The 15,000-nt window shown below is 30.9% G+C and overlaps 1 protein-coding gene and 1 pseudogene across 1 annotated transcript in view; one reads left to right on the plus strand and one right to left on the minus strand.

Annotated features, from left to right (window-relative positions):
• LOC145296764 (acetylcholinesterase-like) overlaps positions 1-15,000 on the plus strand; it is a 261,334-nt gene that overhangs the window by 99,273 nt on the left and 147,061 nt on the right. The window lies entirely within an intron of this gene.
• Positions 13,504-13,620, minus strand: LOC145297409 (5S ribosomal RNA; annotated as a pseudogene).

Raw genomic sequence — 15,000 nt, forward strand, 5'->3', positions numbered from 1 at the left:
TAAAGACTGGAAAATTTCGTCTGGCTGTTTTTGTTTAAAAAAAAACTTCGATCGTTAATAGTTTTTGTAAGCGTATTTTTTTTTACTTCACATGTTTGGCTTATTATTTTTCGTTTAACTATCGAGTCTAACTATTTTGAATGTGGTAATAACTTTGGTAACGTTGCCATAGCGTAGAAGTTCATAGTTTTGCTTTAATTAATTTTTTTTTTACCGATAACAACATTTTTAAATTGTAAATTAAGACCGCAATTAGAGGTTGCTGACGCCAAGATCACATGACATGACTCAGCGGGTTTTAAATACAAGTTGACCCAAGATAAACGGCCGCGTGTATACTTTATGTAGAAGACTTGGCGGCCGTATTTTTTTGGGCAGTTATAAATCGATTTAAAAATATGTAATGTTTAACAATTAAATGTCACTTCCCCCCCTGCTAAAAATCGATTACTTGACGCACTTCTAACAGTCACTTTAGGCCAATTTTTTATATTTGTCGTCCGGAAGGAGGAGCTTTCATATAAGACCAAGTTTGTGAATTTTTTTGTGTCTGTCAAAAGTTTTCAGCAGACACACAAACATACATACACACAAACAAACATACCCACATTTTCGCTTTTATATGTATGATTAATATATATATATATATATATTCATTTATATATGTATATATTCATTTATATATATATATTCATTCATATATATATATATATTCATATATATATACTCATTAATATATATATATTCATTTATATATATATATTCATTTATATATATATTCATTAATATATATATTCATTAATATATATATATATATATTCATTTATATATATTCATTAATATATATATATTGATTATAATATATATATTCATTTATATATATATATATTCATTTATAGATATATATTCATTCATATATATACTTTCATTAATATATATATTCATGTATATACATATTCATTTATATATATATATATATTTATTCATATATATATATATTCATTTATATATATATTCATTTATATATATATTCATTTATATATATATTCATTTATATATATATTTATTTATCTATATATTCATTTATATATATATATTCATTAATATATATATATATTCATTAATATATATATATATATTCATTAATATATATATATATATTCACTAATATATATATATATATTACTTTATATATATATATTCATTAATATATATATTTATTTATATATTTATATATTCATTTACATAGACATATATATATTCATTTATATACATACATTAATTTATATATATTCATTTATATATATATATATTCATTTATATATATATATTCATTTATATATATATTCATTTATATATATATATTCATTGATATATATTCATTTATATATATATTCATTTATATATATATATTCATTTATATATACATATATATTCATTGATATATATTCGTTTATATATATATATTCATTTATGTATTCATTTATATACATATTCGTTTATATATATTCATTTATATATATATTCATTTATATATATATATTCATTTATATATATTCATTTATATATATTCATTTTTATATATGTATATTCATTTGTATATATATTCATTTATATACATATATATTTATTTATATATATATTCATTTATATATATATATTCATTTATATATATATTCATTTATATATATATATATTCATTTATATATATATATATATTTATATATATATATATATATATATATATATATATATATATATTCATTTATATATTTATTCATTTAATTCAATTACTGGTGTCCAAAAGTTAAGGAACGAGGGAAATTGTTAATGAAAAAACAATTTTTTTTTCAGTATTTAGTAAAAAGCAACAATTAATCTACCAAAAGGAATTTAAATGTGATACGACATGGTGATAATCCGAAATTTGGAACAGAAGCTGCAGTTAACTTTATAGTTTTCCATTATATATATATATATATATATATATATATATATATATAGATATAAAAAGCTGAACGTGTGTGTGTGTGTTTGTGTGTGTTTGTGTGTGTGTGTGTGTGTGTGTGTGGACACAAATAGGGTACTATATGTATTAGTTTTTTAAAAACTGATTACATATAATGATAGATGTATTGAGACACAGGAATGGGTATGTTTGATCTGGCCTAACAGTGGTTCATAAAAATTGCGGGGTCTGCGTTCCCGCTTCACCCCCCTAAAGTGGGGAAATAAAAAATGAAAAAGAAAACACGTTTACAATGGTATTTTATATAGATATACATAAGAATAATTTTATAAGTATGTTTCAACTTTAATATTGATGGTATAATACAATTGTGGGGTCTCCGTTCGCGCTTTTACTCCATGGAAATATGGCCCAAACTTTAACAAAGACTTTTCATATCTATTTGCGTAAGTATACTTTGATAATTATGTTTCAGTTTGAAGAAATATGGTATAATAAAATTATTGGGTGTTCGTTCGCGCCTGACCTCCATAGAATGTAAATATGTCACAAAGTTTAACAAGGGTTTTTAAAAGGGGTGAGGGTCCACAATAAGACCTTAACTTTAATTTTAATTCACGTTATCTTTTATTTATTTTTTTAGTTGAATCATATTGTGTCGAATAAGTTAACCTAATAAATTCACGTTCTTATTAAAGTGAAAGCAAAAAAGAAAAGTCGGAATTTTAGAGAATTCTCGTCATAACTTTTGCATAACTTTGTTTTTTTCCTTCTCCACTTGCACGTGGCACTCTTTCGAAAATAGATAAATAGATAGATAATAAGAAATAAGAACGTTACTTGTTATTGTGTAAAAGGAAGGAAAAAATCCTGCTCACGTAATTACGTGTCTTTTTAAGAAAATTAACAAAACTTTTTATTCTTATTTATATATCTGTTTAAACTTTCTTTTGTCAGTGTACTAGAAGGAATTCAGTTAATCACAACCCTTTGTGTGTGTTTTTACATTACAATAGTATAACCCTGAATTCGACGGCGCAATACTGCACCGTTCAATACTGTAAAACTGAAACGAAGCTGTTCTGCTGGAAAAGGGCGGCATTTTCAACTTATTCATATTTATATCGATTCTTTGCTTTAAAAATCTAAAGTACATACCTGTTGACTTTTTTAATGTCCGATTTTGCTGTTTCGGATTATTTTACTAAAGTAAATAAAGCGTCATTATTTTTCAAAACTGCTTTTGTATCTTTGTTTTTCGATATTTCGTCGATATCATTTAGTAAGAGTGTTTAGCAGAAAATCCAACAAACGACTACCCGAAAAATAAATATACAAGAAATAAATGTTACCATAGTCAATAAAAGTTCAGTTCATGTTTTTTTTGTTTGGAAATAGTTTTTAATGCTCGTTACTTGAAATAATTTCAGTGAACCGAAATTAAAACGAAATTTGAGACAATAACTATATAAATACACATACCATCATCGAATATTCCTCAAGCACAAAATAACAGAAAACATTAAAATATGGTTATAAATATTCTTTACGTTGATGGAACTCTCTTAAATTGTTAACACAGAATGCTCAGGTGCCCCTCCTTCAAATTGAAAACGGGGCTCTCCATTTCAAAGTCGTTTCCATTTTGATTTTTCTTTTAAACCGGCTCGTGAATCAAAAAAAAATTTTTTTTTACAAACTACTTAAAAATACAAACCAATGATTTTTCTACCATAAAATAACTTTTATTGACTATGGTAACATTTATTTCTTGTATATTTATATTATTATATATATAACATTTTCTCTTTGTAAGGAAACATCATTTTGTTAGTCACTCTTGGCTACGAATGGAAACAAAGTTGATATAAAAAAATATATTTTCGCGAAAATTATCTTTACTTTCATCATATTTTGCTTAGCGTAAAATTTTTGAGTATCACAACCTATCTCTTTACAACCCCCTCCTTTTCATAACCTATCATACTTTCATCAATCACAGTTCATTTTCTGTAGGCTGTTTTCGAACCCAGTCAACGACGGGCACTTCTGCTAGCATATATATATATATATATATATATATATATATATATATATATATATATATACGGATATAAATTAATTTAATTGAAACATATCTATTTATCATTCTATAAGTGTGAATGCATATAAATGCATACATATATTAGTGGATATTATTATTTTATTAACATTTTATTAAAAAAATATGATAATCCTAACACATAAGACTGATTTATAATGGTCACAGATAGTTTCTTTCGATTTCAGAAGTTCAAATATTAATAAGTGGTTGCTAACAGACCTGAGAAATAGTCCAAATATGCTTTAATAATTTTTAATGTTTTAATGCTAATATATTTATATAACATTCTATAATTGTGACTGTTTATAAATGCATGCGTATATTCATGGATATTCTTATTTTATCCTTTATATTTACTTTCAAAAATGTAATACTCTTAACGCATAAGACAAATGCCCGATTATCACATTAAAATACTTTCTTCAGTATTTAGTACATACTGAGTTCCCGATTTTGCCTGGGTGTTTAGAGGTGTGTGGTAAGCAAAAAAAAAAAAAAAAAAGTTGTAGTAGGCAGGCAGGCTCGAACCCGTTTCGCGAAGGAGGAAAAGAACGTGAAAAACATACGTGATGTCTTTGCCGTTGCGTCCATCGCCAAACCGAAATTGGTGAAGATTTAAATTAAGGCTAGTTAATTGAAAAAAAAAGTTACCCCTACTTGTAAAAAAATGCCCAGTTGAGGGTGAAGGAATTAATGGTTTTAGCCAATATTTTTAAGAGTCAAGCTCAAAACGATACCGATCTCGTGAAAATCCGTCGCCTCTGTGAAAAATGTTAGGCATACATACATACATACATACATTTAAACAGACAGGTGAGATTTATATAATAGACTAGCCTGTGTACCCGGCGTGCCCTGATGTTTGGGAGTATGAGCAAAAAAAAGTGGTAATAGGACGGCAGATTCGAACCCGTGACGCGAAGTCGAAAAAGAAAGTGAAAGAAAACCCGACGTCTTACCCCTACTCCATGACGCAACCGGAAATTCGGAACGTTTAAATTAGGTAAAGTCAATCCAACGATACGATGACTTGCAAAAAATGGCTCGCAAAACATCGACCCCTCTTGTAGAAAACTCCTCAGTAAAGGGTGAAGGATTTAATGTTTCTTGTCTATTTTTCGATATTTGTTGTTCGAGATTACGAGCATCAACATGGTGCAAATCTCCTGAAAATCTGTCGCCCAAGTCGAAATTTTTAGGCATACATACCAAAATACATACACACATTAAAACAGACAGGTGAGATTAATATTCTAGACTAGCTTAGGTGCGCGGCGTTGCCCCGGTGATTCCAGGGATGTGTTGAGCAAAAAAAAAAAAGTGGTGGCAGGCAGGCTCGAACCTGTACCGCGAAGGAGGAAAAGAAGTGAAAAAAGTGACGTATTTGCTGTTGCCTTCATTGCCAAACCGGATGTGACGTAGGTTTGAATTAAAGCAAGACAATCTAAAAGAGGAGATGACTTTAAAAACATCGTCGAAAAAAGCGACGCCTCCCTGTAGAAAAGTGTCCAGTTGAGGATGAAGGAATTAATGTTGTTAGCCAATTCCTCGATAGTTTTCGTCCAAAGGATCGAGCGTTAAAATGATAGCAATCTTGTTAAAATATGTCGTCTCTCTCGAAGGTTTTAGGCATACATACATACATACATACATTTAAACAGACAAATGAGATTTATATTATAGAATATTTTATTGTATTGAGTCTCCAAATGCTATCTGTAAAACACGATAAAAAAAGAATCAGAAACCATTTTGAAAAGCAGAACTTTTAAAATTACTGCGTTAGACATGGCCATAAATGCTTTAAGATAATGTTCCTGAATTGCGCACACTTAAAAGTGTTCTTGCACACACGCACACACACACACACACACACACACACACACACACACACACACACACACACACACACACACATATATATAAACTTTTTCCGTGCGAATTGGCAAAAAAAATTTTTTTATTAAGAATTATATCAATATTGATGAATTCTAACCTTACCAACTTCGCTGTTTTGTTGTTCAATAAGCAGAACAATTTAACTCCAAATTTATTATTTAATTTAGTCGATTTTAACATTTAATAGATTTGATTTTATATCCCCGCTTTAAAAAATTCCATTTGAGAGTGTAAAATTGATAGTTTCTACTTACCGCCGTAGCCTTTTCAAGACGAAGGTAAATATGAAATAATCATCTTTCGTTTTTGTTAGCTGCTAACATTAAGTCCCTTTGCATTTTGGAGCGATGCCCACAAAAAAAATATTTCTGAAACACAAGGATACCAACATCGTTTTGGGCGGTAAAGGTAATCTCTGTGTTTGTGTGTATGTTTTTATGTCCGACTAAATGTTAAATAAAGTACAAAACAAACAGCCACACACTTCATATTTTCATGATAGGCGTTGCCTCAGATATATAATATATAAAATTTAGATAATAATCTTCATTCATTCACTCTAAAGTGATGCAGATTTAGTCAAGAAAGTCGTTTTTATTTCAGCTATTTGAAGTAAAGGAAAATAACTATTCGTTTAGAACAAGGATTTCATTCTCTTATGTCGATTGATTCTACGAACTGTTTGCGTATTTAAAAAAAAAAAGGTTCTTATCAGTTTGTTCAGGCTGGGGATGAGCATCCTACCAAATGCAAACATTGACCTGCAACTTATATATTGAAACCTAGAATTTTTAAAAAGATTCTGACCGTCTTTTAAGTGCAATTCTTTGAACACCTCCTGCACTTGTTCATCGAATATATTTCCCAGGTAGTTTTTGAAATTCATTTTTACGAGTCCAGTTGTTTTTATGTACTTATGTACTTATTTGTATTTTTATTTACAATTGGCGAAGATTTAAATTAAGGCTAGTTAATTGAAAAAAAAAGTTACCCCTACTTGTAAAAAAATGCCCAGTTGAGGGTGAAGGAATTAATGGTTTTAGCCAATATTTTTAAGAGTCAAGCTCAAAACGATACCGATCTCGTGAAAATCCGTCGCCTCCGTGAAAAATTTTAGGCATACATACATACATACATACATACATTTAAACAGACAGGTGAGATTTATATAATAGACTAGCCTGAGTACCCGGCGTTGCCCTGATGTTTGGGGGTATGAGCAAAAAAAAGTGGTAATAGGACGGCAGATTCGAACCCGTGACGCGAAGTCGAAAAAGAAAGTGAAAGAAAACCCGACGTCTTACCCCTACTGATTTCTTTTATTTTTTCAATTTAATAAGTTAATAATAATTTTATGGATGATTGAAAATACATATGATATTGAACACAAATAAAAAAAAGAAAACATTATTTCAAAGCAAAGCCTGGAAAAAGCGTGGTTTACATAGAAAAATGCGAACATGAAAAGTAATATGGGTAAGATTAAGCTTAGAAAAAAAAGAAAACTAGTTGTTAAAACTGGAAAAGCAAAAGACAAGATATTCTAGTAAATATATAATAAATTTATGACTTAAAGTATTACAGCATAAAGTATTTCTTTAAAAATTCAATTTAACATAATATATAAATTCTTAATGCATAAATATTTTAATTTATAAATTTATATTTTTATTAGAATATCTTGTTTTATTCTTTTCTAGTTTTAACGATTAGTCCTTTTACTTTTCTAAGTTTAATCTTAACCATATTACATATAATAAGGGCACAATACTGGAATGATAGAAATCTTCCCAAGATTCCAGTTTCTTTTCATGTCATTCATAAAACTTTGGTATTTCGTTATCTTTTCCCTCTCAGCTCTGTTTAACCAGCATCATTGGGATATTAACTTCTATTAAGGTTGCTTCTTTCTCCTTCTTGTCCCATGTCACTATGTTATGTATTATAACTCCATTTTCTAGGTATATAACTGTCAAAATTGCATAGTCATAAAGGATGATGTATGATTTCCAACCGTTCTTTCTGGTATATGTTCCCATAACTTGCTGCTGCATTCAATATTAAACTTTTTACAGGTCGTCCAGTAGAGATATTTCCACACTCTATCATGTCGCGTCGTACAGTATCTGCTCCCCAGCAAAACCTTACAGTTGAATGTCAGGTAGTTCAGAATATCTACTTCTGTGTGACAGAGCCTGCACTTGCTGTTATTGCTTAGACTGTATATTTACGTGTGTGTGTGTGTGTGTGTGTGTGTCCGAAGAGATGAATGGGCTGGGTGGAGAAGAAAAAATCGTTTGGGAATAGGTGGGTGAAAACAGGGGTGGTGGAAATAAATTAGTGGTAGAAGTTTTAACAGAAATACGTTAGCGATTAAATAAAACGCTTATGCCAGTGGAGTTTTAAACAACGTCAGCTCATTTTGTTCAAGTTTTATCACGCGACTAGATGACTCGGATTTCCTCAAAACAGGAAATATTGTTTAGCCCTGTCACGAACGCGATAAATAATGCAGTTCGTTACTTTTTATGAATCTACTCTTATTTCTATACCGTCAAACACAATTAAAGCGAAAACGGACGGAAGTTGCTTTCTGTTTTTTTAGACCATATGTTTCAATGAACGATTAATGCCTAAATCAACGCGCGTGCACACACACACGCACACACACGAACGCACACACACATACACACATAAAAATGTAAATTAATGTTCAAAGAAAAATAAGCAGAGTGCTCAATTATTTCTGCAAAAGCCTATGCAATTTAAAAAAATTAATTGACAATATGCATTCGTTTGTTTATCGATAGATATCTTCAATTTAAAGGTAACATTGGAACCATAGTCCGTATGGCTTCAGATGTCGAATGCAAAATGTCAGTTGAAATAATAATAACTAGCAGAACCGATGGAAATTCCACGGTAGTTAACATTTTTTAAAACAGTTTATAAATAAAATAAATAGAAAATAAAATAAAATAAATAAAGACAATTTTAAAACAATTGTATCAAATTCTTTTTTTAACCTTTTAAAGCTTAATGAATTGATCTAAAAATGTAGAGGTTATTTAATGCCGAATCCAAAGATTTAAGAAAATTTTTTTTAATAGAATATAATTGTTGTTTTCACGTCGGTTTCTATTTAACCCATAGTTGGGGCCCTAACAGGTAATACCACTCCGGGTCAGAGTGGACCTGGGAGCAATGGTAATTAAAGGGTGGCTCCACACTCCCCAAAGCCCACAAGCTGGGGCCTCACCACTGGATATAGTTTAAGGTCATATCCAGGACCCCCATTGAGGGACTTTTACCCTCTGCAGGGGGGCAGTCGGCGTATTCTAATGCTCCACGGACAGGGCCGGATACTGGATGTATGGACAAGTAAATTAATATATATATATATATATATATATATATATATAATAAAAATTACAATTAAATTTACTAAAATGATCCAAGATGGTAAAATTAAAGTATATTATAAGTATTAAAGAATTAATATTTATAAATTAATCGCAGCCAGATGTAAAAGCTCGATAAAACCAAATAGGAGATAGAGCTAACAATTAATAAAATAGGAGATACGAGCAAACAGTTAATAAAACATGTTAAAAACACTTTGAAATGAGTTAAAAATATATTCAATCTGAAAAGGAAACACTAGATAAGTGGATAGTCCTTAATCCGCGGAGTTTCGAAGAAATACTTTCCTTCTCATCAGAGGGTAGGAATTAGCAAAATGCGGGATCGGATTTTGCATGCAAAAGTATTTGATGAAACAAAAAGTAAGTAAAAGATCTTACTTGATATCAAAAAAGTGAAGCAGAGGGAATATGGTGAAGAAATATATATATATATATATATATATATATATATATATATATATATATATATGTATGTATGTATTTAACAGATGAAACCATTTGTTGAATTCATCTAAAAATGCTTAGTAATAAAACACTATTTTTTTTATAGTTTCTTGCCCTGTTGGCTAAATGGAGCAACTAACATCATTTGTGTTGGTAGGGGCACCCACTTGCAGCATATAATAACTTTAAAATCTGACAGGAAAGCTGCCACGATGTATTTCGGCGAAACTTACGCCAGATCTTTTTGTTTATTCACAGAGGTCAACTTTATGTCCCCAGTTTTTCGCTTTAAAATGCTTCACTATAAACTGACCTTCAATATGTAGTATATATATATATATATATATATATATATATATATATATACTACACACACACACACGCATATATATATATACATATATATAAAGGGAGAGAGACATACACACACGTATATATGTCCATATATATTTATGCATATTTAAATATTTACCTATGTTTATATGAAATATAAGTTCATATATATATATATATGCATATATATATATATATATATATATATACAGTAGCGTTCAAAAGCTGTATTCCTGTTTGTTTGTTTGTCCACATACAACATAGCAGATGACGTCATGTATTATATATATATATATATATATATATATATACAATATATATATATATATATATATATATATATATATATATATATATATATATTATTCCTTAATTGGAATTTTTTATTTTGAGATGAGCATTTTTATGTTAATTTTATTTTTATTTCGGACTATTAGTCTCATCTTTATTAGTTGTTGTTTGTTTGTTTTTATTGGTTCACAACGTTTCGGCCAATTTCCTCTGGCCTTCGTCAGGTGGTAACCGCGACGGATAGGAACTTCGAATCTCCTAACTGCATTCTCAGCCATCACTGCCATCCGTAGTTGTCGTCGTCTCACCACATTTTTGACCAATTACCTCTGGCACGCTTTGGGTGGGATTGAAACCGCTATCTTCAGACAATGTTCATCTGGAACCGTAGAGATTCAACGTCTCTATCAACTGCGCCACGGGCCCCGAAGGGCGATCAAGGTTGGATTCTTTGATCTTATAAATCCACATTTATTCATTATCTGATCTTCCATAGTCGGGTCCGTACCGATTGGTATATATATATATTATTCCTTAATTGGAATTTTTTATTTGATCGCCCTTCGGGGCCCGTGGCGCAGTTGATAGAGACGTTGAATCTCTACGGTTCCAGATGAACATTGTCTGAAGATAGCGGTTTCAATCCCACCCAAAGCGTGCCAGAGGTAATTGGTCAAAAATGTGGTGAGACGACGACAACTACGGATGACAGTGATGGCTGAGAATGCAGTTAGGAGATTCGAAGTTCCTATCCGTCGCGGTTACCACCTGACGAAGGCCAGAGGAAATTGGCCGAAACGTTGTGAACCAATAAAAACAAACAAACAAACAACAACTAATAAAGATGAGACTAATAGTCCGAAATAAAAATAAAATTAACATAAAAATGCTCATCTCAAAATAAAAAATTCCAATTAAGGAATAATATATATATATACCAATCGGTACGGACCCGACTATGGAAGATCAGATAATGAATAAATGTGGATTTATAAGATCAAAGAATCCAACCTTGATCGCCCTTCGGGGCCCGTGGCGCAGTTGATAGAGACGTTGAATCTCTACGGTTCCAGATGAACATTGTCTGAAGATAGCGGTTTCAATCCCACCCAAAGCGTGCCAGAGGTAATTGGTCAAAAATGTGGTGAGACGACGACAACTACGGATGGCAGTGATGGCTGAGAATGCAGTTAGGAGATTCGAAGTTCCTATCCGTCGCGGTTACCACCTGACGAAGGCCAGAGGAAATTGGCCGAAACGTTGTGAACCAATAAAAACAAACAAACAACAACTAATAAAGATGAGACTAATAGTCCGAAATAAAAATAAAATTAACATATATATATATATATATATATATATATATATATGATTACATCAGATGTGATAACGTTATGGAAAAAAACAAAAACGTTAGAGGGGACAAAAATTAAAGTAACGATGCACGGGCAATTCTGAGTATATACTGCTAGAAAAAAAGAGACAGTTGAAAAAGGAGGCAGATGGGGAAAGAAGAAAAGTAGTCATTCCCTAGCAACGCTGGGCAGATCAACTAGTGTATATATATATATATATATATATATATATATATATATAGTTTCCGAGAGTATTAAGTTACTTTGAAGAGATGTATGAACCAAATTAATGATATCAGTTATTGTTTTATGTACATGGGTATTAGGTGAAAATATCATCAGATTTACTTTATCTCTCTATATATAAAATGAACTCATTTTTCCCCTTTGATGTTGACCTTAATAGGATTGAAAATCAAGACATTTCATGCAAATGGAACATGCACAAACCGCATCACATTTTCTCAGGTGTTATAGGCCTATTACCTCTACACTTCCTCGATAATCAAGAATTCCTATAATTTTTCTGGTGAGAGTTCACGGCCAAAATCGGTTAGAATCAATGGAAGTTGTAAAATCTTGTCTCTCTTAGAAATTCCTCCCACCCCCGCTTCCACTTACACTATTGCAGATCCATTCACAAGAGACAGTACGAAGAAATACCGGTTTGGATTGGTAGTTGCTTAAAAAAATGGAATGGCATTTTAACATTCTTTTTCGTTCTATATTTTCTACTGGGTGAAACACACCATTGGATTTAAGGGTATCGGGGGTTTATTTATGCCATTTTTTTTTTTATTTCGCTCTATTTCGTTTTGTAGTTGATTTAAAAACTGGAATGGACTTGATGAAACGCCCCATTGAATTTAAGCGAATCGAAGGGTTATTTATGCAATTTTTATTCGCTTTTCACTTTGCGCTGTGTTTTTATTTTTGTTTTCGTTTTTCACAACACGCCCATCATCTTTTCCCCTGATTCATCCTTTCGGTTTTTCCAATTTCTTTTTTTTAATAAAGTTTTACGTTTGTTCGTTTTTGGGGGAGATGGGGGGGTTGGTTTTGGTTTTGCCGATTTTTTTTTACAGAAGTTTAACATCGTTTTTATTTTTATTTTGACATTTAAACAGGGTTATTTCTTCGCTTATAATTTACTTAAAGCCCGCCCCCTTACGCCCACACGTCCAAACAACCGGGCAACGCCGGGTACCCCCGCTAGTTATGTTAATAATTTAGAGAAATGCAAGTGTGGAAATAATGTTGTAACTGTGTGTAAATATTATTCGGGAACTTTGTGACTTAATAGAAATGGATTAGATATTTGTGGAACAATTTGTCCAAGTGCTGACTCTTGCAATTGTATTGCATTAACATATACATTTCATATATACATATATATGCATATCATATATATATCTGGTTTTGTAATCTTCCATGATGGGGTTTATTTTAAAAGATGCAATTCCGCCACTATATGCGTTTCTAATTTACTTAACATACAACAGGCTCTTTCAGTCTTTGACGGTCTATGGACACCCATGAAGGGGTGCCTGCGCGTGAAATTTGTGTGGCAGGAAATGCGCAATCTCCAACCATACCTCTCCTGAGTCGACATTGTTAAATACCAGTGACAACTGAAGTGTATGTACAAGACGACCAGAAACAAACACCGAGATAAGCGGAGAGCATATACAGCGCCTAGAATTCCTAAATGGTCACCCATCTGGTACTAACCAGGCTCAACGTTGCTTAACTTCGGTGATCTGACGAGAACCGGTGTGTCAACGCGATTATGCCATATGACATATTTATTCAGTAAATCACTGTTTTTTTTTTTTTTTCGTTTTTTGGTTTTTCAATCTTCTTGACTATTATTTATAGATTTTATATTTTTGAGATTGTCTATTTTATCAAACTACTAACAGAATTCATACACAAGCGAGAGTCTTGTCACTTGAAGACTTTAACAAGTGTTGTAATAGAATATAGTGTTCTGCAGACCCTGTTTTCTATGTAATACTTTCCACACAAATACAGAGAACTATATATAGTGAGCACCGCATTCATTGCTCCATTGCGCTGTATTAACATATGTCTATTTATTGCTGCGTCCTCCATTGCAATAAGCCTTTCTTTCTTTATAATACCACCATGTTGGCTTTTATTTCCAATCGCGTAAAAGTGTATATTGTATCCATTTTGAAGAATACAAGAAAAACAAATGAAAGAAAATATTTTTTTCAGGCAATAAAAAAAAAAAAAAATGAAGAAAAAGAAATTGATTTGTTTTGGGGCAATTTTCTAATTGGCTGCATTTAGACGTTTTGAATCGAAGATGGTTTACGTATTTTCTCCACATTAAAGGCCGATAGAGTGTCTCACTCTGCAAGAAGAGATGGACAGCGATTTATCTCATTAGTACAGAAATAGTTTTGACCGCGGTAACCTAACTGATTTTTAATGGGATTGAAGGTAATGTTTCTTTTCTATTTGTTTTTAAGAGAACGTAATTTTCTGCTATTTTGAAAAATAAAGACACGTTACAAATATCTTTCAAATGAATTTGTAAAAAAAACATCATCATCATCATCATCAAAATACGGCAGCGTGTGTGTTATTTTCTGTGTCACGCTTATATCCGAGTCATTTAATTGTTATGGACTTCCATCTCTTGTAATAAATAATTTTACTAAGAAGTCTTCTTAAATTTTGGTTTCGGTTTCGATTATAGCTGATGGCAGTCCAGTAATCTATACTTTTTGAAAATAATTTTATCAAGAATTCTTTATAAGTTTTGGTTTCGGTTTCGATTATAGCATAATCTATATGCATAAAGTTATATATATATCTGTAGAAATGTATTTTCTTATTATATATCAATCCTTATTTAAGAAGCTCAATGTAATTACAGAGCAACATAGAGAATAAATGACAAAAAGTTATATTCCAAAATTTATGATGTTGACCATCTTATAATAAATTCCTCTATTTCAGTTGACTTATACAATTCTTGGCAGTATCTGTTTCGTAGCACGAAATCAATCACTTAATTATTATATCAATCAGTGAATCTATTATGCCCTTAACTCATTAGAAGAAATCGCAACAATCAATCCGTCAAAAGGAATTGAAATGTGAGTTGACATGGTAAAAATCCGAAAACTGGAAGAGAAGCTGTAGATT

Source organism: Euprymna scolopes, chromosome 17, assembly GCF_053919585.1.
Source record: "Euprymna scolopes isolate OS-2025 chromosome 17, ASM5391958v1, whole genome shotgun sequence".
NCBI lineage: Eukaryota > Metazoa > Mollusca > Cephalopoda > Sepiida > Sepiolidae > Euprymna > Euprymna scolopes.